Genomic DNA, 5,082 nt, shown 5'->3' with positions numbered 1-5,082 from the left:
TTCTGTCATCTCAGGCCTTAATAACATCCTCGAAACATCCTCTGAATGTTGCAGTTAAAACGTTATGTCTTAGTTAACCTTAAACCTTATAGGAACATTATTTGAACAAATAAACATCCTAAAAAGGTTATTTGAACATCAGATTAAAATGTTTCTTTAAAACCGTATTAGAACCAAAAGGTAACGTTAGCCAAAGTTGTGAGAACGTTCCCCGCTAGCTGGGATGCTTTCATGTATGGATCGTGTTTCTTTGTATTGTGTTGCATTCCATTGTTAATAAACCTCATGACAGCTGTCATTTCATTTCTGTTTAAACAGACATGACAGGCTATGATCATTGGCAGAAGCAGAAATTAGATCTTAGTGCGTCTGTGATGCAGCGCCCCTGCACATGATAGAGAGGTGAGAAAAAGGAGGCAGATCATTTGATCAGATGAGACAGAAGTGGCAAAAGAAATCAAATTGAAACTTGATATACTGGCAAGAACATGGAGTACACATGTGAATTCTCTAATTCACAGAGTTTGAACCTTCTGAGAAATCAGAATACACTCAAGTGCAAAATCACAAAGGATGAAAGCTGCTTCTGGCATCATGAATTAAGCATCACTTGCAACCAAAATCTGATTCACAAGATATATTAGGCATGTGAGATAACAACTGCAAAGGAGTGGAACAAGTACTGAAATCTGGACATGAGTAAGCATTTTACCACTTCCGCTTCACTTGTCAACAGTTTTTAAACGTGTTTCGTTTAGAGTTCTGATATAAGGCCTGTGGTTAACTTGAGCAGAAAGGAAAAAGATATTCTACGACATAGAATATGCCAGTAAATATCTTACTGTTGAGTGTCCGAAGCAAACAGTGGTTGCTAACAGTTGACTAAATGAGACTACTAAACGCTGTCATGTGGAACAGAAGTCCGCCTTTAGCTTAGAAAAAGAACCAAACCTCTAAGTGTCATAAACGTCTGTTTGCTACAGATAGGATTTCAATCCAATGGAAGAAAAACATTGCTTGTTGTCGAGGAAGCCCTTGTTGCTAACTTCCGGGCCGGCTTACAAAAATACTTAATTGTTATGCGCTCCCACCTTTTGTTCTCCTTCTCCTCACTGCAAAGGTGCACCTGATCTGCTCTGCAGCTCTGCTCAGGTGTTCCTGATCTCACCTAATCACCATATTACATTACATCACATGTTACTTGTTGTTAGACGCTTTTATCCAAAGCGACTTACATACTCAACACAATATTATTTATTAGTTTAACTTATACATTTGCCTTTTAGTTTAGCGGGGGAGTACTGGGTCCTACGGCCCATTGTGAGGCTAGCCCACACAGACTTCTATCATTTAAGTTAGTTTGAATTAAAATGTTAAATAAACTCTATCGGCTTGGCGTTTGAAATCTATGTTGCGGGTCACAAACTGAACCACAAATGTCTTAATGCTAATCTATTATCCATGTGGCAAAGTATAGAATAAATGTTGCTTTGTGCCAAAAACATATTAGGCAAAACAATAACAAGGAGAATGTTCAGAATGTTGAGTCAGTGTTAGGAAGGAAAGCAACTAATTTCCTTTATAGGGAAAGGACAGACAGAGGGAGGCTGTGTGTCTTTCCCTCTCTTTATTGCATCTCATCTAAATGGACAAGCTGTACTTCAAGATGTTTAGTTAGGTAAACTTCTCAGGTACACTCTATCCATTCTCAATATGACATGCAAATCCCAGAGGTGGGTGGCAGACTGAGAGGCAGAGAGACACTAAGAAAAATACGAGCAATGAGAGGAAGTAGTTGTCATGCATTCTTCTCATCTGCTTTTAATAAAAGCCTTTCATCCTCAGAGAATCACTGCACCAGTAATCAACCATCCTCATTTCCTTTGCCTTCACTCTTCAACTTTTATACTTTCACTCTATATCTATCTATAAATGGTGAAGATGCATAGTAGTGATTGCACAGCAAATGTAAAGCTAGTGGAGCTTTTTATGATGAAAGAGTTGCCTTAAAGCAGCATGTTTTGCTGTTTATCGAATTATACATGACTATAGATGTCACTCAGAGTAACCTATAGCAGCTGCAACTTATAAATGAATATTGACCCATTAAATACAGTAAAAGTTACACATATCTACGCAAACCGGCATCTGTAAGATCCTTTTCACGCTTGAAAGTTTGTGTGTTTGTTAAATTGTATACATTCCATCAGGGTAGTTTTGGTTTCACATTGCAATCATGCTCACGCACTGAAGAACTAATGACAAACCTTCTTCCTATCTTGAGCTGCATCTTCGTATACTTGTCATAGATTTTTTTAAACAGACTGTCTCATCCACTTGTGTCCTCTGTTGAAAAATGTTAGTTTATTTAAAAGACACAAAGGCCGTCACTTCAGGGCTGACACAGTTCACTTCAACCCTCAGATGAGAAGTACAATAAAGAACCTTGCTTCCTGAGATGCATTGTTTATTTAGACACATTGAAAACCACATTGTACATACAAAACTTACGTTTTTTTATTCAATAAACACACAAGTCTGCTCTCACAGACAACAACATATTCTGCTCATTTGCAGGTTCATATTTACATAGTGTGTCTCTACTGTGACATGTCCCCATGCTTTAATGTTCAAAAAGGTCTTTATTTTTCTCATACTGCCTGTGCTGCAGCAGCTCTTTTCACCCTATGTCCCTTCAACTTGGGATTTTAGCCTTTGCAGACCATTTACATAAACAAATACCTACAGTATATAACACACGACAGGGAAGGGAGAACCGCAAAAAGAATAATAGGGCCTCTTTAAAAAAGTCAGAGGGACTGTAGTGTTGTCTACATTTTTAAATACTTAGACAAAATTAAAGGTCCACCTATTCACTTTTTTTTGCGCTTCCAAACCCAATAATTGCTTTTATTTATCAGTTGATGACAATACTCAGACGTTATCTTAATCCAGTGGTTCTCAAAGTGGGGGGCACTTTGAGAACCACTGGTTCACAATTTTTTATAATATGATGAAGTACAGTACTATTACGTCTGAGTCTCTGTTTCATTAAAGCTCGGCTCTGTGTGTGTCTGTGTGTGTGTGGAACGAGCCATTTTGTGTGCGCGTGCGAGAGAGAGAGAGCGCACCGGTACTGGAAATCGTTGTTGTTAGCTTCTGGTGCTAGCGAGCTACGCTAACGGATATAAGGAGTTTTTTCAACAACAAAGTGGAGGAGAGTCCCCTCCTGTCAGACTGAGAGGCTCAGTGAACTAAAGGACTCTCTCAGTGTTATCTCAGTGGGTCACCATTAATGTAAACAATTATTTCCGAGGCACACGTTTATATGATCATTATAGTTATAAAAAAATAAGAGAATAAATGAAAAACAGGTATGAAATACTATATGACAGTAAAACAAGAATAAAGTTTAAAAGGGTGATTTGTNCTACTAAACTACAGCATACAGAGAGTAATGGAGGCCTGTTATACTGAGTGAATAGCTGTGAGGTCCGTGCAGAAAGAAGAGCAGTGTGTAAAATATATATCACTCAGTATAACAGGCCTCCATTACTCTCTGTATGCTGTAGTTTAGTAGATATCTACAAACAATGAGTCAATATTTTTCGAAGACCATTTAGTGCTTCACATAATAAAATACAACACACAACGGCTGTAGCCTGATTATGTTTTAGGAGCTGTAGGTGTGTATGGTAGGTGTAGGCACTGTTCGAAATGGGGGGGAGCCAGGGGGAGCTTGGCTCCCCCGAAGAGGGAGGGAGCTCCCCTGAAGGCCAACTTTGAGATAAATAGGTGGAGCCCAAAACAATCGTGCATATTTGTGTCACACAGATTAGAAATGTTGAGTTTCTGTAAATAAAAGTTCTTGAAATAAATAATAGTTATTGTTCATTACAGTTTCTGAATATTTGTTTTATATTTGTGAATATTTCTGGGTGTTGCCATCTGTACGTGGCGGCGCTGCATTCTTTATGCTACTTACATTGCTATGGTTACGGTGGCGATGCCGGCGCAGTATTTTAAATGTTCATATTGATATTTTTTTAACTCTGGCTTTGTGATAAAAAATATGGCAAAACAAAAACAGCCATGCCTCGCAGCTTTTGGATTCACAAGCAAAGAAGCGAAGGAGTCTAAAAATGACAACGTGAACGGAAAACAACTTTTAGTTGGCCGGCTGTAAGCGGCGTTAGGGTCGAGTTTGACAGCTCCTCACCGAGTTGAGTAAAGTTGGAACGATATTGGCAGATTCAGATTTCACGGATCAATAACTCATGAACAAAACGTTGTTCAGACACAAAGTACGTCTCCTAAGTACCGTGGTAAGGTTGACAACGAACTACAATCACATTTTGATTAAAAAAAGCTAATACATGTTGTCCTCCAAACTGGACACATTACATTGGTCACTATCCGCAGCCGAAGAAGAAACGAGTGCTCAGGGACCGTCTGCGAAGTGCAACTCTCAAAAAAGAGAATACAATAATATTCAATCACTTCACATTTATACAGTATATTTCTACCAAACTCACTACACACATCAATAGTCTCCTGTTGGTCATACTACAGCAGAGAGTTTGGAAGAATGTGCTTTTGAATAATTTTGGGGAATATTTATTGTGTAAAATCTTCAATAAATATGGTATAATCTTCAATATCTTCACTATTATACAGTGGAGTGCTACCAAACTCTCTACACACATCAATAGTCTCCTGTTGCTCATACTACAGCAGAGAGTTTGGAAGAATGTGGTTTTGAATAATTTTGGTGAATATTTCGAATGTAAAATATTCAATAAACATGGCATCATCTTCAATAACGTTACTATTATACAGTTTAAATATTCACCAAAATTATTCCAAACCATATTCTTCCAAACTCTCTGCTGTAGTACGACCACCAGGAGACTATTGATGTGTGTAGTGAGTTTGGTAGAAATATAATAGTAACGTTATTGAAGATTATACCATATTTATTGAAGACTTTACATTAGAAATATTCCCCAAAATTAGATGTGTGTAGGTTATCCAGAGTACGATACGGGAGTATGATGTCGCTCCTCAAACCTTCTTACACCG

Source organism: Notothenia coriiceps, unplaced genomic scaffold (assembly GCF_000735185.1).
Source record: "Notothenia coriiceps isolate Sejong01 unplaced genomic scaffold, NC01 NC01_scaffold00002125, whole genome shotgun sequence".
In the NCBI taxonomy this organism is placed as follows: Eukaryota; Metazoa; Chordata; class Actinopteri; order Perciformes; family Nototheniidae; genus Notothenia; species Notothenia coriiceps.
Note: the sequence above shows the minus strand (reverse complement) of the source record.